A 26143-nucleotide genomic window follows, 5' to 3' on the forward strand; every position below is an offset into this window, starting at 1 on the left:
GATGACGAGCTGGGCTCGTCATGGCGTAGCCTCCTGTGATGACGATGATGATAAGTGATGACGAGCCCAGCTCGTCACGTAAAGTGCGTTTTTGAAAATCTCAGCGTGCGAGCGGAATTCTGCTAGCGCGCATGAGGTTAACGTGTTTGCTTCTGTGCTCATAAGAGTTCAGGGGACTATTTGTAGTAAATAAATACATATATATTTTCAATATATATCCTGTGTGGCGTCCTTTCACTTGTTGTTCAAGGGGTTACATATGGCAATACAGCCGGCTTCACATGCCAAAAGAGTTTAGCCTAAGACTGCTTTGTCCATGCTACCAATAGGATAGCTGGTCTATAAGGTTGACTTACAACCAATCACCATAAGGGTTGTTTGGACTGATACAAGGTGGTCACTAGAACTAGTGAACATCATATATCAGGCCAACTTCTCAAAGTCTCTGCTTCCCCTCTGCAAAATAAAATTTCTCCCCAGACCTGGGAAGATCATTCCTACAATCTTTATTCAGTAACTCCATTTAATGAGCCGAACACTGTGCTGAGGACTGTGTAAACAGACAATTCTATAGCTAAACCTGGCAGTTTCCTTAACCTGGCCAACATCCGCAGCTCTGGATGCAATAACCAGAGGTAGAGCTCCAGGATTAGACAGCATTGCAGCATATATCCTTTGTCTAGAAAGAGATTAATTGTCTTAGTATAACCTTTTCTTAACTAATGCCATTATCAGTGGTGCCCCAGTACCAGACTCTTGGAAGGGAGCGGACGTCGTCCCGTTATATAAGAAGGGGGATTGATTCCATCCAGCCAATTACAGGCTGATCAGCTTGATCAACTGTGCAAAGAAAATTTCTGCCCAATTGGTCTTGAGCAAGATTGAGGAATGGACTGCTGCTATGGCCAACGTATCTTCCTTTCAGACCGGCTTCAGGTAGAAGATATCCACGATTATGCCCAGGTTCGCTGGAGAACCCAGGGCCAGGTGACTGAACGATTTCCTATCAATTAAGGTGTTTGCCAAGGCTGTGCCCTGGCACCCACCCAGTTTTCTTTATATCTTAATGTTGTTCATTATCTGCCCTCAATTGATGCACCATACCTGGCAGGCACAAATCGAACAAGTTACTTACATTCGGTATTAGTGTATCTGTAAGAGACTTATATTAGTTATATATTCCTTATCTTACAATTACCCCCAGGCGTCAGACTGGATCCGAAGAAATTTTTTCTTAGCAGTACCCCTGCGTGTCGGTAGGTGGCATCGGTCGACTCCGCGTCCGTCATCGGCGCTGTGGTCGCCAGGATGACGCAGCGGTGTCTACTTAGACACCGCTCCTGAGCGCTAACCACAGTTTTGACACAATGTTCAATGCTAGAAGCGCAGACCCATGCAAGACACTGGCCATTGGTGCAGAAAACTAGGGACCTGCAAGGGAATCCCTATCCCTACAAGTCAGTGTACAGAATGGGGAGGATGGGTGGGGCGGTAAGGCATCTATACCTAATATATGTCTCTTACAGATACATCATTACCGAAGGTAACTAGTTCATCTGAAAGAGACTATTAGTTATAGATTACTCACCCTGGAATAGATACCCCAGCAATTTCAACCCCGTAGGAGGTTCTGCAAACTAAGTTCACACCAAGAAGTCCTGGAGAACAGAACGGCCGAAAAAGCCATCTCTCCGGACTTGGCTGTCCAGGCAGTAATGCACAGTAAATTTGTGCAGGGATGCCCACTTGGCTGTGTGACAGATGTCAACCAGCGGAACTCCACGTCCCAAAGCAGTAGTGGCTGCCCTTGCCCTGGTTGAGTGGGTGCGCAGTCCTACTGGAGGTTCCATTTTAGCCAAAGAATAACAGATCTTAATGCATAGGACGACCCATCGAGAGATGGTATCTTTGTGCACTGCCGACCTTTCTTGGTGCCCACATAATCTGTAAAGAGTTGATCGTCCACCCGGAAGTCATTAGTGCGGTCAAGGTAGATAGACAGCGCACGTTTTGGGTCCAGACAGTTGAATCTCCCCTCCTCTTTGGAAGGGTGCAGAGGCGGGAAGAAGGTAGGCAATGCGATGGTGAGACCTATGTGGAAAGAGGCAATCACTTTGGGCAGAAAAGAGGGCTTATATGGAGGACTACTTTGTCCGGATGGACAGCAAGAAAGGGAGGTCTGGAAGATGAGCCTGAAGATCACTCACCCTGCGAGCAGAGGTGATGGCAAGCAAAAAAGCAGTCTTCCAATGAGGCAAAGTGGATGATTATGTAGGGGCTCAAAGGGAGCACACATAAGATAAGTGAGGAAAAGATTCAAGTCCCACTGGGGCATTACAAAAGGAGAAGGAGGAAAGAGAGGAGTAATGCACTTCAGAAATCTGATAACAATAGGATCGATGGCCATGCTCAAGAGCTCGGAGTACCAGACTCTTCGTGCCCAGTCAGGAGCCAGAAGAATGACTTGGGACCTGTCGCGTTTGATCTTCTTCAGCAATCTTGGCAGAAGTGGTACAGGCACAACTACACTCGCGACGGAAAGGGTAGCCGATCGAGAGCCGCCTTGGAAACTCTAACACGCAGAACTGCTGACATTGCGTGCTCTCTTCAGTGGCGAATAGATCTAACCAAGGCTCTCCCCACTGCTGAAAGAGACCTTGCACCACCTTCGAGTGAAGATGCCATTTGTGATCCATGAGGCACTGAGTTTGTCCATCCTGGCGTTCAGTGAACCTGCTAGTTGTTTAACCACCAGAGGTATGCCCCGATGTTTAAGCCATGTCCAAGGAGAAGAGCCTCTTGACATAGGGTCCACAACCCCACCCTGCCCTGTTCGTTGCAGTACCACATGGCGGTGGTGTTGTACGTGAACACCTGCACAACTCTTCCTTTAACAGAAGGAAGGAATGCCTTCAGTGCAAGATGAATCGCCCAGAGCTCCAGAAGGTTGATGTGGTTCCTGGACTCCGCCGGAGACCAGAGGTCTCTGATCTCCGCCTCTCCCATATGGCCGGCCCATCACAGGAGTGAAGCATACGTCACTACTGTGAACTCAGGTTGAGGAAGGGAGAGGGATCTGCCGTTTACCCAATCCTGGTTCGTGAGCCATCACTGCAACTGACTTGCAGTCCCCTCCGAGATCTGAACGTCATCGGGAAGATTCCCCTGCTGCTGCGCCCACTGGAACTTCAGGTCCCACTGCAGAGCCCGGATATGCCATCTGGCATGATCCACCAGCACGATGCAGGAGGCCATGAGGTCCATCAGCCTCAAGGTCATTCTCACAGAAAACCGGGAAGGAGGCTGAAACTTCGGTATCATAGACCGAATATCCTGGACTCGCTGCTCCGGAGGATAGACCCAAAACTGCGCTGTGACAGAACCGCTCTGATTCAAAGGACTTATGGGAGGGAATCAGGTGCGACTTCCGCACGTTAACTGTGAACCCCAGCAAATGCAGGAAGTCCGCTGTAGTCTGGAGGTGGGAGACAGCCAGTCATCGAGATAGGGGAAGACGGGAATCCCTGATCTGCGCACATGAGCTGCGACCACCGCCATCACTTTCGTCAACACCCTAGGGGCGCTGGTAAGGCCAAAGGGGAGCGTGGTAAACTGAAAAAGCTTGTGGCCTACCATGAACCGTAGGTAGCGCCAGTGGGCAGGCAAGACGGGGGTGTGAAAGTAAGCGTCCTGCAAGTCCAACGCTACCATCAAATCTCCAGGGTCGAGGGCAGACAAGACCTGAGCTAAGGTTAACATCTTGAACTTCTCCTTCCGGAGAAACCGGTTGATGTCCCTGAGGTCTAAGATAGGACGCAGGCCTTTGTCCTTCTTGGGTACCAAGAAGTAGTGGGAATAGCAACCATGACCTACTTCTGGCACAGGGACGCATGTATCTCTTCTGGAATGGGATGGGAAGGCCTTATGGGAGACAGAGATTAGGGAACCCTCGTCAGCGGCAGATACCCAACTCCACATCAAGCTGTTGGAGTTGTGAGCATTTCACTTGGCGGTGAAGGTCTTCCAGCCCACCATCACAGGAGGGCTGGAGCAGCTTCTCACAGACAAGACAGTCAATGGCGATGGTCTCATCAGGAGTCACACTTGAACTTGTTTGACAGCGAGCCCAGGATTCATTGGCTGCAGTTGTTTGGTACGACGAACAGGCGCTGGAACTGCTTGGTGGAATTTGACTTTCGTGAGCAGTACCCCTGCGTGTCGGTAGGCGTCGTCTGCGGCTCCGCGTCCGTCATTGTGATCACCAAAATGACGTCACTGGAGTACTTAGACGCCACCCTCGCTGACGTCAGTTCTGTACATAGCTTTCTGCGCCAGGAACGCAGACCCATGCAAGAAACAGACACTGGTACCATGAAACTAGGGCCCTGACAGGGAAATTCCTGAACCCTAGATATCGGTTCGCAGAAACTGGGAGGATGGGTGGGGCGGTAAGGAATCTAACACTAAATAATGTTTCTTACAGATATATTGTTACCGATGGTAAGTAAATTGTGCATCTGAAAGAAACACGTTAGTGTTAGATTCCTTACCTTAGAATAGATACCCCAGCAATACCAACCCCGTTGGTGGGTCTGCGAACCAAAATCACACCAGGAAGTCCTAGAGAACAGAACGGCCAAAGAAGAAGTCTCTCCGGCCTTGGCTCTCCAGGCAGTAATGCTTGGCAAACGTGTGCAGCGAGGCCCACGTAGCTGCCTGACAAATGTCCAGCAAGGGACTCCCCGTCTCAAACCAGTAGTAGCCGCTGTAGCCTGAGTGGAATGGGCGCGCAGCCCCATAAGAGGTTCCTTTTTAGCCAAGGAATAACAGATCTTGATGCACAAAACGACCCACGAGAGATGGTCCGTTTGTGCACTGCCTGTCCCTTCTTAGCTCCCACGTAGCCAACAAAGAGTTGGTCGTCCACCTGGAACAGTTGTGTGCGGTTCAGGTAAAAGGAGAGCGCACGTTTTAGGTCCAGACGGTGGAGCCTCTCTTCCTCTTTTGAGGGATGTGGAGGCGGAAAGATGGTGGGCATGGTAATGGTCTGTCCGATGTGAAAGGCAGTAACCACCTTGGGTAGAAAAGAAGGACGAGTCCTCATAACAACTTTGTCCGGATGGACAGAGAGGAAAGCAGGCTAAGAGCCTGGAGCTCACTCACTCTTCTGGCCGAGGTGATGGTAACCAGGAAAGCAGTCTTTAGGGTCAGAAGACGGAGAGGGCAATTATGAAGTGGCTCAAAGGGAGCGCACATCAAAAAGGTAAGAACCAGATTCAAGTCCCACTGAGGCATCAGGAAAGGAACAGGAGGAAACATGTGTGTGATGCCTTTCAAGAATCTATTTACAACAAGGAACTTGAAAATAGAAGGCTGACCAGGAAGCCACAAGAAGGCTGAAATGGCCGAAAGATGGCCCTTGATAGTGCCCAGGACAGAGCCCTGCTGGGCGACAGAAAGAAGAAAGAGGAAAACCTCTGAAAGAGGGGCAGAGAGAGGATCCACAGCCTTTGCTGTGCATCATGCCACAAATTTGTTCCACCTGCAGGCATATACCGTTTTTGTGGGGGGACGCCTGTCTGGCAGAATAGCATCACAGACTTCAGGAGGCAAGTCAAATGGCCTCAACTGTCGCTGCTCAATCTCCACGCATGGAGGTGGAGGCTGGACAGGTTCGGGTGGAGGACACCTGCTGCTATGACAGAAGGTCCTCCTGAAGAGGCAGTCGAATCGGGGGATCGATTCACATTCTGAGTAGCTCGAGATACCAGTATCTTCGTGCCCAATCCGGAGCCACAAGGATGACTTGGGCCCGGTCACGCCTGATCTTCTTCAGCACTCTGGGCAGAAGTGGGATAGGCAGAAAGGCGTACAACAGACCGCAACTCCACTCGCGACGAAAAGCGTCGCCGAGCGAGTGCCGCCTTGGAAAATCCAACGTGTAGAACTGAAGACATTGCGCGTTCTCTTCGGTGGCGAATAGATCTAACCAAGGCTCTCCCCACTGCTGAAAGAGACCTTGCGCCACGTCCGAGTACAGACGCCATTCGTGATCGATCATGCACCGGCGGCTAAGTTCGTCCGCCCTGGTGTGCGGCGAACCTGCCAGGTGTTGAACCACCAGGGTGATGCCCTGATATTCCAGCCATGTCCAGAGGCGCAGAGCCTCCTGACATAGGGTCCACAACCCCACCCCGCCTTGTTTGTTGCAGTACCACATGGCGGTGGTGTTGTCCGTGAACACCTGCACTACACTTCCCCGGACAGAGGGAAGGAATGTCTTCAGTGCAAGTCGGATCGCCCGCAGCTCCAGAAGGTTGATATGGAGCCGGAGACCAGAGGCCTCGGATCTCCGCCTGTCCCATGTGGCCACCCCATCCTAGGAGGGACGCACCCGTCACCACTGTGTGCTCCGGTTGGGGAAGGGAGAGGGATCTGTCACTGACCCAATCGCGGTCCATGAGCCACCACTGCAGCTGTCTCGCAGTGCCCTTCGAGATCAGGACTTGGTCAGTCAGGTTGCCCTGATGCTGTGCCCACTGTAACTTCAGGTCCCACTGGAGAGCCCGCATCCGCCACCTGGCGTGATGTACCAGCAGGATGCAGGAGGCCATCAGCCCCAGGAGCCGCAGGGTCATTCTGACCGAAACTCTGGATAAAGGCTGAAAGATTGGAAACAGAGCCTGAATATCCCAAACCCGCTGCTCGGGAGGATACACCCAAAACTGCGCCGAGTGTAGAACCGCTCCGATGAAGAGGATCTTCTGAGAGGGACTCAGGTGTGACTTCGGCACGTTGATGGAGAACCCCAGCGGGTGCAGGAGACCGGCCGTACTCTGGAGGTGGAAGACGACTGTCTGGGGCGAGCCCGCCTTCAACAACCAGTGGTCGAGATAGGGGAAGACTGGAACCCCTAATCTCCGCAGATGAGCTGCAACTACTGCCATCACTTTAGTGAACACCCGGGGGGCACTGGTAAGGCAGAAGGGGAGCACGGTAAACTGAAAGTGCTCGTGGCCTACCATGAACCGCATGTAACGCCGGTGGGTCAGCAGGACATGAATATGGAAATAGGTGTCCTGCACGTCCAACGCTACCATCCAGTCTCCAGGGTCTACGGCAGCCAGAACCTGAGCTAAAGTCAGCATCTTGAACTTCTCCTTCAGGAGGAAGCCGTTGACGCTCCTGAGGTCCAAGGTAGAGCACAGGCCCCCTTTGCCCTTCTTTGGAACCAGAAAGTAGTGGGAATAACAACCACGTCCTACTTCTGGACCAGGAACGCGCTCGATGGCCCCCTTGGCCAAGAGGGCCGTAACTTCCTCTCGCAGAAGTTGCAAGTGATCCCCCGACATGGTACTGTGGTGGCATGGCTGGAGGGGTCGCCTCAAAGGGGAGGGAGTAGCCCCTTCGGATGATTTGCAGCACCCACCTGTCCGAAGTGATGGAACGCCAGTGGAGTACGTGATGGCAAACCCTACCTCCGACTGGCGTGGAATGAGCCTGAAAGCTCAGACTAGGAAGGCTTTGAGGCAGAAGCTGCGGGAGCTGATGTGGACTGACCGGCTCTCTGACCTCCTGCTCCGCCACGGCAGGCAGCACGTCCGCGACCGTGTTGAGGCTGTACAAACGTGTAGGGGTGCCCCTTCCGTGGCCCCGAAAGAGACGAAAAGCAGAAGTTTGCAGGCGCTGGCCCGACAGGCCCAAGGACTTGGCCATAGCCCTGAAGTCCTTAAAGCGCTCAAGCTCGCTATCTGCTTTGTCGCCAAAGAGGAGACGGCCATCAAAGGGCATGTCCATGAGTGTGTTCTGGACATCTCCTGAAAAACTGGCGGACCTCAGCCAGGCGTGACGAGTAATCGCCACAGTCGTTGAATTTGCTCTGCCCAGCGAGTCCGTGGTGTCAAGTCCACATCGGATGGAATACCGTGCTGCGTCTCGGCCGGTAGCGACAGCCTGGGCGAGCCGTGTCTGGGCATCCGCCGGACACTGGGGCAGCACGTCCACCACCGTATCCCAGAGAGTGGGTGTAACAGCCCAAAAGGCATGCAGTGTTAATGGACCGCAATCCTAGGCTGACCGAGAAGAACAGTTTCTTGCCAAACTGATCTAGCCTTTTGGATTCCTGATCCGGCGGAGCGGTCGGGAATGCGGTCTGGGACGTGGAGGCCTGGATAACCAGACTCTCGGGGGTGGAGTGGGTGGACAGAAATTGAACATATAAGAAAGGGACCCCCTGAAACTAGTGGCAAGTTCCTAGGTCAGGGCACAATATTTATCAAAATAACAATACCTAGGCAACTTTGGGGTCCTATGAGGATGTTAGGTACAGTTACACACAACAATGATAAAGGTGAAAAAAATTGAAGCAGTGTACAGAACAGTGAAAATAAGAAGCAATATGGTATACGTCTAATTTATTTGTAAAAATGTACAACATAGATTTATTAAAAAACATGTGACAATCAGTAAATAAGATAAGTACTTTGGAAGATTTCAGCATATACAATCCATCATGTTTAAAATCAAATTACATACATGAATAAAAAACGAAATATAATCATAAAAACAACCAAGTGGATGAATAGGTAATCTCTACGCGCGTTTCGGCGTTACACACGCCTTCTTCGGGAGAACCACTTGAAAATGTCTAAAAATTCATTTAAGCATAAGTAAGTTGGCTGGATTCAGGAATCATAACGTGTGAACCTTAAATCGTCTGTCAGCCTATTTATGGTCTATGGGTGGAAAATTTACATGTAGATCACAGTTATCTTTATGAAGAGCGTGATGGCTAACCCTCAGTTCAATAGGGCAGGAATACGATTCTGATGATGTCGTCAAAAAAATCCGAAACAAGCTAGTGTATCAACCAGCGCTATTGAAAACTGGGGAGACTTTTTATAACTCTGGACAAGCTTTATTTAAAAACTGTGAAAGAAAGCAATTCCGAAATACTTAACAAGCAACGTGATGATGTCGCCTAAGAACCACCTGAATAATTTGTAAATAAAGTTTTCGCTTAATGGTTGATTATAGGCATGGATGGCCTCTTGGAACCAATAGCAGTATTTTTCGGTATGAGCGCCCACAGCGTCTGAAGGGGTTTTGATGTAAAAAAAAAAAAAAAAAAAAAAAAAAAAAAAAAGTGGGTGGACAGAAAGCAGGGTTTGCCCGGAGCCGGGCGTTGGCGTCGGTCCACGTACTGATCCACAGGGAGAACTGTGGAGGGCTTGGACCAAGTGCCCATCAGAAAGTCAGTGAGGGCCTCATTAAACGGCAGCAGAGGCTTCGTAGAGCTGACTGGCGGTTGAAGCACCTCGGTGAGGAAGTTAGTCCTCACGCTGCTGCAGGGAGCTCAAGGGCTAGGGCCTTTGCCGCCCTGCGCAACACCACAGCATAAGTAGCCCCCTCCTCCGTAGTCACGGAGGGAGGAGAGAGAAAACCAGTGTCAGGCAAAGTGTCTAGACCACTGGCATCCCCCAGCTCATCTGCCCAGTCCTGACTTAACTGGCACTGCTGTGTCAGAGGGTCCTCAGACCCCTCCCAGTCCTCCCCTTGATCCGTGTCCTGATTAACAGGCATGTCAAATATAAAATGTCAAAGGTTCTTATATAGCGCCTTATCAACGATAGGTCTCAAGGCGCTTGCTTTGGGAACCCGTCCTGGCTGTTCCCTGTGAGATAACCCCTACTGGGCATCCCCAAGGTGAAAGCCAGGCATCCCACCGCGGGGGGGCCGTAGTGGAGATTAAGCAAGCTATTGCCCAGAGTTGCAGAGTGTGAACCCGTGATTCGAGTAGGCACCGAAGCGAGAATTGTCGAGTCCGTGGACATATGGGCTCAAGACCCTGCCGCGTCGGGAATTGAACCCTGGTCCCAGGTCTGACCTCTGCTTCAGGGTCTGCCTCTTCTTCAGGGTCTGCCTCTTCTAACCAGTGAGCCACACTTGCATAAATGACATGGGTGAAGGGCTCACCCATCGACGTCGGAGACGCGCTGCTCTGACGCCGAACCGGGACTGGGGCTAAAACCAGGGACGGTGTTGTCCGAGGATGGCGCCGGGGTCAGCACCAGCGGAGGAGTCATAAGGTCAACTGGCGTCGACCGGGATCCAGGCCTGGATCCCACGGGGTCCTGCACGCCGAGACCGAAGTTGCCGACGGCACCGGGGCCGAAGCCGCCAGCAAGTTAAGACTCCCAGTCGGGCCCGCGGGCCCGAAGCCGCGCCGGCAGGTGTCGACGGCGGGAAGAGAGTCCTCTTGGCAATGAGGAAGTCTCTAATATCGCCCGGAGTCGCATTGAGTCCAGGGAGCGGAGGGTGTGGGACAGGATGCGACTCCTGAGCCGCGTGAGTGGCGAGGGGAGTCCGAAGAGCAACACTGCTTCTTTTTGACATGCCTCGACTTACCCGAGTGCGAGGACTTGGATCCGGATGATCGGTGATGACTGCGGCTCCGGGACCAGTTCCTCGACTTCCTCCCCGACTGGGACCTCGAGCGACACAGAGTCGACTGCCGGAGCTCGAGGAGCTTACGGGAACGCTCCCGCCTAGCCTTCGACGTCAAGGCCCGGCAGTCAGGGCACGACTGGTCATCGTGGTCGCCCCCCAAACAGTAGGGACACCGGCGGAGGGGGTCGGTAACAGACATCAGTCGGTTAAAGGCGTCACACAGCTTTAAACCGGGCATCCCTACTGGCACCAGGAGTCGAGTCGACTCGACAAAGATAGACAAAAATGTCCAAAAAGTTAGTCAAAAAATGACTAAAGGTACGTGCTCTTCCCGGATCTGCGCTAACTGGCGCGGAAAAAAGAAGAACTGACGTCAGCGCGCGAGGGCGGCGTCTAAGTACTCCAGCGATATCATTCCGGCGATCACGACACCGACACGGAGCCGCAGACGAGGCCTACCGACGTGCAGGGGTACTGCTGACGAAAAACTTTCCGTATCCAGTCTGATGCCTGGGGGTAATTCTAAGGTAAGGAATTCTCCGGTGCATGACTTACTATGCCCGGTTGCTCTAAAATAATTTGAATTGACTTGCTGCTAACTGGTCTTTACTGCTGCTATTTTAGAATTGATTTTTCATATATCGCCGAATTTTAAAACTTCTCGCATTTTAATTGGAAATCATTTTACTGTGCATTGGGTGCTTTGCTTAGTGTTGTTTGGTCCCTACCTGCCTGTGCCCCGTTCCACAGCGGGTTTTCCCGTTTGCATGGAGGGCACGGCGGCAGACAGCTAGTCCCCCTGCTCCCATTGGCTGGTGCCGGTCAGGTGGTGCGCCAGACTCGGGGCCGGCCATATTTAATCGGGACGACTGGAATCCTCGGTTGGTTCTTGTTACCGGTGCATGACTTACTATGCCCGATTGCTCTAAAATAATTTGAATTGACTTGCTGCTAACTGGTCTTTACTGCTGCTATTTTAGAATTGACTTTTCATATATCGCCGAATTTTAAAACTTCTCGCATTTTAATTGGAAATCATTTTACTGTGCATTGGGTGCTTTGCTTAGTGTTGTTTGGTCCCTACCTGCCTGTGCCCCGTTCCCCCGCGGGTTTTCCCGTTTGCGTGGAGGGCACGGCGGCAGACAGCTAGTCCCCCCGCTCCCATTCGCTGGTGCCGGTAAGGTGGTGCGCCAGACTCAGGCCGGCCATATTTAATCGGGATGACTTTCTCCGCGCACAGCGGACGCGCGCAGCAGGCGTGCGCCGAAGTTGCGCCCGTCCGCGCTAAGGACGCGCAAGGGGCTAGTTGGGCTGGACCTCGTTTTACTCTTCATAAAAATCGTGAGTTATATTCCCACTCTGCACTTCTTGCACTTAGACCTGGGTTTAAACCGTGTCATTTCTCTTCTATTCCTGACAACCTGGTTAATCTCAACTGTTGCAAAGGGGTTTCTAGATCCATACGCCCTCGCCATTATTGTCTTAATAAATCTAGGAGATATGGAAGTCAGTTTCCCGTTCCTAACGATTTAAGTGAGGCTGGCCTGCTCCTTAATGCTAGGTCGTTGGCTCGTAATAATGTTGCCTTCAACGACTTTGTCTCTCAAAAAAGGCCCCCTTGGGTCTTTATAACCGAAACCTGGGGTTCTGAAACCTCCGGCCCTGACTTCGTAGAGGCAGTCCCCGAGGGCTATTCTTTGGCCAGAATGGATAGGTCAGGACGAAAGGGAGGTGGCCTGGGTATCCTTTTCAGAGACACTTTTACTTGTAGCACTAAACCTCTTTATTTACCCTCTGATAAGTTTGAGGCTTTGTATTTCTCTATTAATTTCCTTCCCTCGGCCTCTTTCTCTGGTATTCTCTGTTATAGACCTCCTGGCCCCAGAACGACCTTTGCCCATGACATCCTTAAATTGATAGAGCCCTACGTTGATAAGCCCCACTTCAGTATTCTCTGCGATTTTAATTTTCACTTAGAGGCCATAGAATCGAAGGATACTGCAGTACTTGTAGATGGTCTAGCGGCATGTGGTTTGGGTCAACTGGTCATTGGCCCCACACATTTGGCCGGCCATACGCTGGATGGTATCTTTTCAAATGATTCAAGACTTTTGGCAGGAACTCCCATCCCCTCTAGGATTACCTTTAAACTCCTGTGCTTAGCCCATGGTGCTTTTTACGGCGCAGGCTCAGAAGGTATCAGGGCCCTTCTGTGTGTGTATTCCCCCAGTAGAACCCTCCGGTCTTCTTCCAAGAATTTGCTTGTGGTCCCCAAGTTCACAAAGGCAAAGTGGAGAGGCAGAGCTTTTTCTGTTCTAGCTCCTAAACTCTGGAACTCTCTCCCTTTGGAGCTCACTAGCCAATCCTCTTTAGCAGTCTTCAAAAAACACCTGAAGACCTGGCTTTTCTCCCAGGCATATTAGGGACTGCGCCTTTTGTGGCTTCCTGGTTCATCTATCTGGTAATGTGGACCTTTTGTTTGTTTGTCTGGCGCCTTGATGCCCCTTGGGGCTAAGTTTTGCTCGGTATAAAAATGCTATTCATTCATTCATTCATTCAACACGAACGTGTTTCTTTCAGATTCTGTCTTTCAGATACTAGCTTTTTTGGCATACGGATTTTCTCCAGTGTGGAGTTTCTCATGGTGAGATAGCGTTTTTCTCTGGAGCTTTTCTGGCATTCAGAACACTCATAAGGTTTTTCATCAATATGGAGAATCGCTTATGGTTAGTGAGGCTGTGCCTATCAGATAGGAATTTCTGGCATTCACAGCATTGGTAATGTTTTTTCCCTGTGTGCGTCTGCTCATATAGAGTGAGATTGTGTTTAAAACTGATGCTTTTCTGGCACTAAAATATTCTGATGGTGTGTTTTCTTATGGCGCTTGTAACCATCTCTACCTCTGAATCTTTTCTGACAATTAGAGCACTGATAATTTTCTTCTCCAGTATGGATTTTCATATGTTTAGTGAGATTACATTTAAGGCTGAAACATTTTTGGCATTTGGAGCACTGATAAGGTATTTCCCCAGTGTGGGTTCTTATATGCGGAGTGAGACTGGTTTTTTCACTGAAACATTTGTGGCATTCAGAGCACCGATAAGGTTTTTCCCCAGTGTGGGTTCTTATATGAATAATGAGACTGTTTTTTTGGCAGAAATATTTTTGGCATTCAGAGCACTGATATGGTTTTTCCCCAGTGTGTGTTCTTATATGCTGAGTGAGACTGTTTTTTTCACTGAAACATTTGTGGCATTCAGAGCACCGATAAGGTTTTTCCCCAGTGTGGGTTCTTATATGAATAATGAGACTGTTTTTTTGGCCGAAACATTTTTGGCATTCAGAGCACTGATAAGGTTTTTCCCTAGTGTGGGTTCTTATATGCTGAGTGAGATTGCTTTTTACCCTGAAACATTTGTCGCATTCAGTGCACTGATAAGGTTTTTCCCCAGTGTGGAATCTCAAATGTGCAGTTAGAAGTGATTTACAGTGGAAATGTTTTGGGCATTCAGAGCACTGATAAAGGTTTTCCCCAGTGTGGGTTCTTATATGTTGAGTGAGACTGCGTTTGTCTCTGAAACATTTCTGGCATTCAGAGCACTGATAAGGTTTTTCCCCAGTGTGGGTTCTTATATGTTGAGTGAGACTGCGTTTGTCTCTGAAACATTTCTGACATTCAGAGCATGGATAAGGTTTTTGCCCAGTGTGGGTTATTGTATGTTGAGAAAGAGTTCTTTTGTCAATGAAACATTTCTGGCATTCAGAGCACTGATAAGGTTTTTCCCCAGTGTGGATCTTTGTATGCCGTGTGAGACTACTTTTTACACTGAAACATTTCTGGCATTCAGAGCATTGATAAGGTTGTTCCACAGAATGGATTATTGCATGTTCAATGAGTTTGCTTTTGTAACTGAAACATTTCTGGCATTCAGAGCACTGAAAAGGTTTTTCCCCAGTGTGGGTTCTTGTATGCTGAGTGAGACAGTTTTTGTCACTGAAACATTTGTGGCATTCAGAGCACTGATAACGTTTTGCCCCAGTGTGGATCTTTGTATGCCGTGTGAGATTACGTTTTACACTGAAACATTTCTGGCATTCAGAGCACTGATAAGGTTGTTCCACAGAATGGGTTATTGCATGTTGAGAAAGACGTTGTTTGTTACAAAATCTTTCCTGGCATTCAGAGCACTGATAAGGTTTTTCCCCAGTGTGGAATCTCACATGTGCAGTTAGAAGTGATTTAAGTTTGAAATGTTTTGGGCATTCAGAGCACTGATAAGGGTTTTCCCCACATTTGATTCTCGTATGTTCAATGAGTCTGCTTTTGTAACTGAAACATTTCTGGCATTCAGAGCACTGAAAAGGTTTATCCCCAGTGTGGGTTCTTCTATGCTGAGTGAGACTGTTTTTCTCAATGAAACATTTCTGGCAATCCGTGCACTGATAAGGTTTATCCCCAGTGTGGGTTCTTATATGACGAGTGAGACTGTTTTGGTCACTGAGACATTTCTGGCATTCAGGGCACTGGTAAGGTTTTTCCACAGAGTGGGTTAATGCATGTAGATTTAGACTAGGTTTGAAACTAAACCTTTTCTGGCATTCAGAGCACTGATAAGGTTTTTCCCCAGTGTGGATTCGCATGTGCTTAGTGAGATAAGATTTACGCCTGAAACTTTTTTGGCATACTTTGCACTGAGAGTGGTTTTTCCCAGTGAGCATTCTCTCAAATTCAGTGAGATGAGATTTATGGCTGAATCTTTTTTGGCACAGGTAACTTTTTTCCCCAACTTGGGTTACTTTGCTTTGATTGAGGCAAGTTTTAACACTGAATTTGTTCTCACAGCCCGTGTTTTTATAAGGTGTACTCCTAGAGTTAATATCTCTACTTTTCTCTTGCTTATATGCCACAGTAAGAGTGAACCCGATTTTAGAGTCGGGCTTGTTTAGATAATGTTCAGCATTTATCTGTAAAAGATATTGTGTGTAATCTTCTTAACACTTGAATTGAGCAAAATATGTCTGGATGCAGCCCTGTAACACCTGTCGAAATGTTTGTAGCAGATAATAGTCTTTTGGCTATAGCCTCTCTGGCAGCAACTTATTTTGTGACTGAAGTTTTTCTCAAATCTATTTGTATAGGTTCTTTGCAATGCAGTGATAAGGTGTTAGTCTGATATTTAATGATTAAACGGAGAAGTGCCTTTTTGCACTGGCGTAATGGCAGTAACTGAGGGAATAAGAACATGCACAGTACTGTTGTGGCTCACCAGTCGCAGAACATCAGTTCCTTTTACCATTTCTATGTTTGGTGTAAGGTTAAGGTTTGTAGTTCTGAAGACGAGGATTTATTCACATTAGCTATTGCGCAACGATGCTCATTTAATCAGTTTTACGTATCACTCCTGCACAACAGATAATGTTGAGGCGATTTACATAGAATTACAGAACAGTACATAATAAAAAGGAAACAATCTTAGATGGTCATGAACACAATAAAGTGGTGAATTTTTAAGGTTTTCGCAAGAGTAAGCAGAGTGGATCGAGGTGTTATATCCTGAGTCAGATGGTCTCAAACTTGCGTAACTGGTTAAAAACGGTTGTTGAACAAAGGTGATTTTCCAATCTTTTGGTTGTTAGCGTGTCAGCTTCGGAGTCTTCTTTAGTGTCTTTTCTTTGATGGTCTGCAGAAGAAACCTTTTGTTATAACTTTCTTTTATGCAGTGTGTCCTTCCTCTCTGGGATTACATGATGCTTTAGATGAATGTTATGCTGTCATGCTGAGGCAATTTGTCTTTCTGCTAATATTTCAGATGAGGATGCTCTGATTGGTCTTTCTGGCATTATTTCTGATGCTGTGTGCACAGGTATGACCTTGCTCTGGGTTAATGAAATGCAAAATTAGATACTTCACTTACAGGTATAGTACTTTCCTCAGCTCCCACTTCCTCGCCACACCTAGATTTCGGAATTTTTTTAAACTTAGAATGCTGGATGTCCTTCAGTTTTTCAGAATAATCCTTCTTATGGCACTAACATTCAGTTGCCTGGTGGTAAATCGTGCTTTTTTCGTCCATAATTTCAATCACCTATAGTATTAAAATTAAATAGTTAATGCATGTAAATTTCTCCAAAAATAATTTACAAGCCAAATCAATACAGAATTGCAGAATTTTGAAAATGTTGAGCTGTTCTTCTGACAGAGCAGAGTGTAGAATGGTAGCCTGAAAATACTTATATGTAGGAGTAAGGATTTGTAGAATTTTCAACATTTTATTAAACTCACAAAGGATACCTGTACCCTATGGAGTTGTAACATAGAATCCCAAAGGCAGAAATTAAAGTCATATGCCCTGGCACCAAACAGCTATTTAAAAAAGAATACTATTAATTAATTTTTAATGTAGATTTCTGGGATGGGAATTTCCCCATGGACAACAGGTGTTTTCCCCTGCCCTGAGTTACCACCAACTTGTATCTGGTATCCTGACTTTTGAGTTCTGGCCTCTGCCGCACGCAAATCTATTGTGTGTTGCAAGGACTATGCCTAGACCTATCCCTCAACTATTGTCCAGAGTATGAATCAAGGGCAATGAAATTAAGGCGTACTTTCATGTGTTCATTTTATTCCACCTGATTATCAGTTGTTAGGTTTTTCTGCACCTGGATTTAATGGGTGCAGAAAAACAGGACACCATTTTTTTCCAGACAGAAAAATTAGACTGAAAAGACGCACAAGACTCTGGGTGCAGCAGAAGCAGCCAAGACGTATGCTGTTTTTTTTACAAACTGCAGAAAACACACAATTCTTCCCTCTGTTTTCCCCTTCTCTCCCCTGCTTCACCAATCCCTCCCCTACTTCACCAATCTCCCCCCCCCCCAACCATATATATACCACCTGCTTAAAACAAGTGGTAAATAAAAGCAGAAAAGCACTATGAAATAGTGAATGGCATGTGGTTTGACAGGCAGAAGAATCTGTTCCTCGTGGCAACTCCCCAGTCCATGGCGTCAAACTAGTAACTACATGTTACTGGGGTAAATCTACCACAAAGTTAAAAAAAAAGAAATTTACATGAGATTTTCCTGTCACCCCAGTACTGTGCAACTTCGAACAAGGGGTTATGATAGGTCACGGACCGGTCCTTTGACCTGGAGGGTCACACCAAGTGTGCCCTTATTTAAGGCAGAGGACTGTCATGGGTTTAACAGCTAGAGCGGTGGTGGCAATGCACCCTGTTGTAAGGATCAATAGCCTGATGCGATCTTTGCATCATGGTCAGTGGAGTCGCTTCCTACTGACACACCCGTGTAATGCTCCATTTCTTTGCCTGTGCCCAGACTATGTGCTAACATCCAGTGTGTGTTTAGGGTGTTGGTGTGCGTAGCATAGATGCAATGTGAGAGTGCGACAGATTAGAATGCATCTCCTGCCTGCCAGGTGTGTATACAAGTGGGACCATCTATCCCTCTTTTATACTCCAGTTCAAAATCCTCTGTTACCAAGGAATAATGTGCTCTACAAAGTACTTAGGTGTCTGCTGTGCCACCAGGGATGGTGTCAGCCTGACAGTCTATCTAAGTTGAAGGGACATCACCTGCAGGCTGAATTACTTAATGGAGAAGATATGTACCTGTACTGAAGAGCCTAGAAGTCTGCCTAAAAGTCTGCCTGTCTGGTAAAAAAGGGAAGGGAGTTTGACTATCCAGTAGGAGGACAAGGCAGTCCTGGAAGAACCAAGGTCTGACACATCCCCGGTATTTGTAGGGCGGGCCGGAAAGCCATTCAGCAGGACCAGCTAGTCTGAGGGACCCCCCGCCAAGACTCTCCCAACGGTTCAAGGCAGAAAATAAAACTCTACGACAACGTAATTGTTGAGGCCCAGACACGTTGGGACGTGTCTGGTGCGCTCCCACCCTTTGAACTGTTTAAATTTTGTGAGCTGACGAGCTCGGGAGCCTGCGCCTTCATGCTGTGAGTGGAACTGGTCCTGAGAGACGAGGCAGCACGCCCTGCAACCTATGAACATTGCTTTTTCCCTATTGACGATCGAGGAATCATGAAACACGTGTCTAGGGATACGAATTGAAACTAATAATACAGCACTGGCTATGAACACTTTGAAATGAATTGAGCGAGAAATAATGAACCATCATGCTTGAGGTAATTATGTTGGGACGTGTCTGGTGCGCTCCCACCCCTTGAACGGTTTAAATTTTGTGAGTTGACGAGCTCGGGAGCCTGCACCTTCATGCTGTGAGTGGAACTGGTCCTGAGAGACGAGGCAGCACGCCCTGCAACCTATGAACTTTGCTTTTTCCCTACTGACGATTAAGGAATCATGAAACACGTGTCTAGGGATACGAATTGAAACTAATAATACAGCACTGGCTATGAACACTTTGAAATGAATTGAGCGAGAAATAATGAACTACATGAACGATCATGCTTGAGGTAATTACGTTGGGACGTGTCTGGTGCGCTCCCACCCCTTGACCTGGCTATATCTATCAGGCTAATGGGCCTATAATTCGAGGGTTGCAGAGGGCAACCTTTTTTTCAGTTCAGTTCATAGGGCTTTATTTCGATAAAAATATCATAAAAGCACACATTATATACAACACATTTACATAAAAACAATTTGTTAGCAATTCATTATTGTTTAAAATCTAAAACCTTAGACAATAAAATTGTGGTTACAGATTTTAAATTTAACCATGTTTTAAAACCAGATTAAACATTTGGTGTTAGCCTTTTAGCCCTAATGGACCATGTCCCTGCTAAAAACTTAGAAAGACCACAAACATATAGTGGCCGTGTGTCCGACATTAAAATCCGGAGTGCCCCATTGGAGTGCCTAGTTCCCATAGCTTGGCATATAGGTTTGAGCCACCTTCGTCTTGGGTGGGCATAATCCGGGGAAGCAAACAGGATATGTAGTACAGTTTCTATACTAGTTTGACAAATAGGACAAAGAGATGTTGTCTGAGACGGGGTTTCCAGTGAGCAGTTAGGGCGCGCACTGGGAGTGCCCCTACCCTGAATCTAAAATATAATGTCTTTGAGTTGGAAAGTGTACATGTTTTCTTAACCCTCGCATTTGTGATAAATTTTTAAACATAACTTTTTAATGAAATATAATGTGTGATCTTCCATGTAAAAATGAATTGTAAAGATGAATTAATGTTTGATTTTATATGTATGTATGTGACTTTTATGGCCAAAAAGGCCGAAATAAAGTAATAATAATAATAATAAAATATAATGCCCTGTCATAAGATTTCCATACAATATCTAGATATAGTTCCCGAAATAGTACATATTTATGCCTTAGGAACTCTTCCGTCAACCTACCAAGAGTTGGGTCAATACAAGTTCTGGTAGCGACCCATTTCCAATAAAGGATCATAAGGGTCGCTTTCGGGGGAGAAGACTGAGTATCCCAGGCTTCAGTAAGGCCTAGCTTGCCAAGTAAAAATGTAACATCTTTGAGCCATTTTATCTTATGCCATCCCACCATGTCATAACTTCCGCTAGCCCCTTCGCATAATTGGCAAGTTCCGGTACTCGCCACAGCCGGGCCCATAGAAGTAGTTTAGCAAGATCACTGATGGGATGACATCCTAGGTCAAGCAATAAGGGAGTCAGCGGGGTGCTCTGCGGAAGGGACATAATGGCCCTTAAAAACTTGTTTTCAGACCTTACCAGTAGATCTATATTAGAAGTGCCCCAAAGCTCTGCCCCATACAGGGCAGAACTACCGCCCTTTGCCTTATAAATGTCAATAACAGGGGCTATCGGTTTTGTCGAAGAGGAGCGCTGCTCTTTAAGGAGGGCCCCCGTGACTCTCTTGTGGTTTAATAGCATTTCACAAAGGTGCGGGGTCCACTGCATAGTATCCGATATACGAATACCTAAATAGCCGAATACGGTGACCCTCTCTAGGAATACATGGTTTAGTACAGGGGGGCGCCCAATTTTTTTCGGGGGGGTTCAACACCAGAAACTTAGTCTTGTCAGTATTTATTACTAGGCCACGTTGGATGCAAAAAGCCTGAAAGTTATCTAGGAGGCCATGAAGGCCTACTGGGGTCTTAGATATTAGGAGCGTATCATCGGCGAATAATTGGGTAGGGATACACTTCTCTGCCAGGGATGGAGCATCTGATGGTTTAAGTAGCAAGTGCTCAACCACCCCATTCACATACAGTGAAAAAAGGGTCGGGGCAAGGGCACATCCCTGGCGGACCCCAGTTCCCCACCGGAATCCTATTAGTTTTCTGCCCCTCTGTACCCCACCTCACTTGCGCGAAATTTCCTTCGTGAAGCCTTACTAGAATAGACAAGATCTTGGGTGGAATCCCCATTTCTGACAGCACCCCCCATAAACGTCCTCTAGGCACAAGGTCGAAGGCAGTCCTTAGATCAATAAAAGCAAGGTAAAGGCTGCCTTTGCCTATAACAACCACTTTCCAATGAATAAGTAGTAATCTAAAAGCCTGCTCTATAGTGCCTGTGCCAGCTCTGAAGCCCGCTTGATAGTTGGAGAGAATCTCATTGTCCTCAGCCCATTGCAGAATTCTTTCAAGCACCACCTTCCCCACAACTTTCTGGGTGGAGTCTAATAAACTTATTGGGCGGTAGTTGGAAGGGTCGTTCCTCTGGCCCTTTTTATAAATAGGGACGACCTCGGCCCCCTTCCAGGACTCAGGAATGGCGGCACCCTTGTCAATAGCAGTCAATAGAGTATGAATAAGCTTCCCCCATTTCGGCAGGTTAGAACAAAGCAAGTCCCCGGGAATACCATGAGGGCCAGCTGCTTTTTGGGGCACAATGCAACTAATTGCGTATTCAACCTCCTTGACTGAAAAAGGAAATTGATTATTCTCTCCGGGTACTACTTAAGAAATGCATGGAGCGGAATCACTAGGAGCTTCTGGCTGGCAAGAATACAACTTAGAAAAGTGGTCAAACCACACCTGGTCAGTGATGTTACAGGTAATAAGGTCGCTGTCAGGCCTATTCCTCGCTCTTATAGTGCTCCAGAACCGGCCTGCATCCCGCCCTGCGCTAGCCTCTTTTAATGTTTCCCAATACAGGTCCTCCCACACCCTTTTGGCGTTAGTTACCGCAAAAAAAGTACTCTTTCCTGGTGTACTGGATCAGAGGTTGTGACTTCATCTTGACAGCCTTAATTAATGCCAACTTCTTCTGCCTACAATCTGTTGTATACCAGCCCTGCTTTGCCTTAGGCCTCTGGGGCCCTTTTGCCCTGCCCCCACATGTTTGTACCAAGAATAAATTTCCTATGGACTTTGTGGTATCCTGGAATACCAATGTAGCCCGGGAAGGGTCTGGATGCTCCAGAAGGGACACTTCCATCTCGCTTAGTGAGGCTGCTGGACCTTTGCTTCATCTAAGGCAACTTTGCACCACTTGAAGCGCCTTCCGCAGTTAGATGGAAGAACTTCTGAGGTGGACTTTACTTTGCTTGGAGGCAATAAGCCACTTTGGCATGGCCACAGGTGCTTTAGGCTCAAAGACAGCGAGTTGTGATCGCTGTCTACAGTTGGTTATATTACTATATCCTGAATATATTTCCAAAGTGTTAAATCAAGGAGAATATAGTCAATCCTTGACGTATGGTTGGGCCTATTGTATGTGTGGGCACCTAAGGGATCTGAGGCGGTTCTGCCATTTGCTGCTCTTAACCACTTGGCTGCTAAGGGGTTGAGGCCCTTCTCATGATATTTCCATTGAAATCAATGGAAAGTCCATGACGAGTTACCCTTGTCATTAGCGGCGAAGAGGTTAAACCATATTCCAGCATCAGCGCATTGAGCTGGATCGCCCTCTGCGTACATTTTGTTATTGGTTTGATCGCTAACACTAGTATGCCCTTCCTAGAGTCGTCCTCAGTAAGATCAAGGATGTCCTCTACTGCAAGGGGCTCGAATGTGCAGTTAAGGTCCCCCGCGACCAATACATGCATGCCACTACCACAATCTCTAATAGATTTTTCTAGCAATGCTACTGTTGTGGAAAAGGAACAGCCTTTAGTGCCCCTGGCATATATATTAAATATATCAAGAAACCTCCCCCTGCCTGGGACTCTTATTGAGATCCCAAGAATGTCTGGCGAACTGCACTGCTTTTGTGTGATACTACATCCCAGGGAGATGCTCACCCAGATGAGTAGTCCGCCCGAAGGCCGACCCCTCCCTGTGGATGGCAAAACTGCGGGTATAAAATACGTGGTGTAGCCAACCTTGTGGTTAGGTTCCATGCTCCAGGTCTCTTGGAAGATACAAATTGTGTGGGACTAGCATTTGTTTGCTGGGTGTCATTACCACTACCCGAGCCACTGCTCACTGGGATGGTAAGAGATTCTTCCAAAAGGTTGTCTAATAATTCCTGGAAACTCTCATCAAGAGATGGGCATGAATCCTTGGGAATGTCGGGTGCAACATTAGGTACCTTGATATTGGCATTCTTGCCCTTTGATGTGCAGGGTTTGGCAGGTACCTTCTTAGATTTACTCCCTCCTGTAATCCCTTGCTGTTACTCACAGTTGGGTGTGCCTTGGCGGCGTATTTCGACCTACACCTTGCTAGCTGCCCTCTAGTTGTAACACAAGGCCTATCACTATTTGCACTTGACTGTGAGCCAGGGACTGAATTAGTGCTAGCTGGCATATTACAGCACCCTTTATCATTAGAGACCACTGCCTCAGACGGGAAATCATCAATGGTCACATCTTGGAAAATAGGAGGGGTCAATGATAGCCTCGCAACAAAAGGATAAATATCCGAGGATAAGTTACCCACCGTAGGGGCTACATCCTGAGATGTTGAGGTATGACTACATCCAGGGAGAGCGACAAAAGAAGGTCCTAGTAACGAATCCTGGGAATTAACAGAAAATGTTGACATATTAGCAAGGGGTAAAGGGGGAACAGAACTAAGAGGTAACGAGAGACGGCGCTCTGTGTTCTCTATGGCATTTGCCACCACCCGATGGTCTTCTGAAGCTTGTGATCTATAGCTGTCAGGCTAGGGAGTTGGGGTTTCGCAGCCTCCTTTTGCTTAGGGGGAGGGGCAGGCATTGCGGGGTTACGCCTCACCATTTTTTATTGCTATAACAGCCAAAGTGGAAGATGCAAGAAAAAATGGAGTACAATCAACAAGTGCCAAACATTACCTATCAAAATACCCCACAACAAAGAACGCTCTGATAGACAACAGTCGATACCAGCAAGCGAATAATACAGTTTAAAACACTAGCTAGCTAGAAGCAAACATCCAGGAGCCCAATCAAATATAACAAGAAATACCTAGAACGCAAATGAGCAGAGTCAAAGGGGGTGGCCCAGCCCGGCCTCACACGGCCATTAACGGCCAAAAACGGTCCCGCCCTTGTCCCGGGCTTCTCCCGGGACGCTCCCGCGTAGCGGAATGGGCGTAGCAATTAATAGACGTGTGCTGGGGGCGGTGACAAGCCCCGTCACAGGTGCAGGCAGCCCCAGAGCCTTCTGGGGGATGAAGTCCAGATGGTTATGCTGGGCGTTGGGGATTGTTTACTAGCAGCCAGCAGGTAGATCACGGTGCAGCGGGTCCTAGCACACGACCCCGGTGCTTCTCAAAGTTGGCCCAAAATCTGCAGTAAGTTCCTCCCTGGACGGAAAAGCACTCCTGGACGCAGCGGCCTTTTTTAAAAATAGGGACTATCTCTCCCCCCGCCAGGTCTCTGGTGGGTCCATCCCTGTTAAGATTGTATTAAACAGGACACAGAGATAGGGGGCCCATATTTTCGGTTCTGACCGATACAAGTCCCCGGGGATTTTGTCAAGCCCCGGGGCTTTGTTAGGCAGTAACTTAGCACTGGCTGATTCCACTTCTAGTATCGATATCTCCTGGCCCCCCCCCAGTCGATACTCGTGGAGGAGGCTCTGTGACACCGATATAGGATCGGTACAAAAGGGGGTGGTGATGGACGGAGCATCTGAATCAATGAAACACTCACACCCAGTCAAAAGATCGGGGTTTAATCCATCACTGTTCTTTAGCCCACTCTGCCACCCCAGTTCAGACATGGCTATATGCAAATCAGTCTGACCCTGTGCCTCATGGGAACAGTCCAGCCCGAACTGCCAAGCCATGTCTTCCCTGGACCGGAAACAAGCTTCCGAGGACCGGTTTCTGGCATTCCAGCCGTCTTCAGCCCGGCTTGCTTGAATCCAGTGGCAAAGTGAGCAAGGGATAAATAAATGCCTAAATGGGTGTTTTTTGTGTAAAATTGATTGGTTAACTGACTTATTAAATGTATCTTAGTGAATACATATATTAGCGAGTAATGTTTAAATATTTAAATATCTGTATCTGTGTCTCACTTTGTGTATAAGTGGCTGCATGGGTTGGTGAGTAGCTACATGAGTGTGTATATGGGTTATTAGTTGTTTTTTTGAGTATCAGTATCAGTGTCTGTATGGTTCGGTGGGGGGATATTACTTAGAGCACAGATGCATGAATGAGTGACTCACTATTTGTATGTATTTTGAAGACAGCATGTGTGCAAGACTGTATGGGTGGATGATTTTGTGTATGGGTGGGTTAGTGAGTATGTGTTTTTATAATTGATTGTTTAAGAGAGTAAATATGTTTCCGTTTCTGTAGAAGTATGTGTAGTGGTGTGTATATAGCAGTATAATCAAGTAAATGGTTTTTTGATAGTTTATTTGCATGTGTGAATTTGTGTGTGAGTAACTATATGGATGAGTATTAGTGTGTAACAGGATGTATAGGTGTATGAGTACATATGATGAGTAAGTACATGCATGAGTGACTATATAGAACTGTTGGTGAATGAGTGGATGTGTATGTAGATGTTGGAATTACCTAATAAGTTGTTGTAATTGGTATTGGTTTCTCCTTTTTTAAGAAAATGTTAGTTTCTATTTTTGAATGTGTGTGTCAAAGGTTATTTTATGCTAATAGGAGGTCTGCCACTTTGTCACAAGGATGTTGTCATCAGTGATGTCATTTGAGATGTCATCAGTGATGTCATGAGTGATGTCACTGACCATGTCATGAGTGATGTAATATGTGACGTCATCAGCAGTGCATTGCACGCGCAAGTTATAGTGAGTCCAACTAACTATAACGTGGGAATTTCAATGGTTTTATGCGAGTAAAATTTCCACCTAACTATAACTGGTGTGAAACCTATGGTTTTTTCAGTGAATATATATATATATATATATATATATATATATATATATATATATATATATATATATATATATATATATATATATATATTGCAGTACTCTATCTTAAGAATCCACTCAGCAGACAGGACTCAGATAGACAAGCGCGGAACCATTCTTTCGTGCTTTTCAATATTTATTTAAAGAAAATTCGCCACGCATCAGTATGCCGCCATGACGCGTTTCGGTCCGACCTGGACCTTGATCACATGACGCGTTACTCATGGACCCATGCCATATTTAAAGTGACAGGTAACAAATAATTGTAAACAGCTGTTGCATTGCACAATGAAACTGAAAAACAGACTATGCAACGAACACAATGCATATAGACCAGACTGCTAATGGAATATATATATACACAAATCTTGGTAGTATGTACAGTTAAAATCATGCGTATTTACAAGTGATTTCATAAATATACACTTATA

The 26143-nt window shown here is 47.1% G+C and overlaps 1 protein-coding gene and 1 long non-coding RNA gene across 2 annotated transcripts in view; one reads left to right on the forward strand and one right to left on the reverse strand.

Moving 5' to 3' along the window:
- LOC144806145 (uncharacterized) overlaps positions 1–16531 on the reverse strand; it is a 196750-nt gene extending 180219 nt beyond the window's left edge. Inside the window, exon 1 of the mRNA XM_078672579.1 lies at positions 16365–16531. The gene's annotated coding sequence lies outside the window, so the exon portion shown is untranslated. The remainder of the gene's footprint in view (positions 1–16364) is intronic.
- Positions 1–26143, forward strand: part of LOC144806148 (uncharacterized) — a 1180470-nt gene that overhangs the window by 701531 nt on the left and 452796 nt on the right. The gene's annotated exons all lie outside the window — the stretch shown is intronic.

The sequence above is a fragment of the Lissotriton helveticus genome (assembly GCF_964261635.1).
Source record: "Lissotriton helveticus chromosome 1_1 unlocalized genomic scaffold, aLisHel1.1 SUPER_1_unloc_5, whole genome shotgun sequence".
NCBI lineage: Eukaryota > Metazoa > Chordata > Amphibia > Caudata > Salamandridae > Lissotriton > Lissotriton helveticus.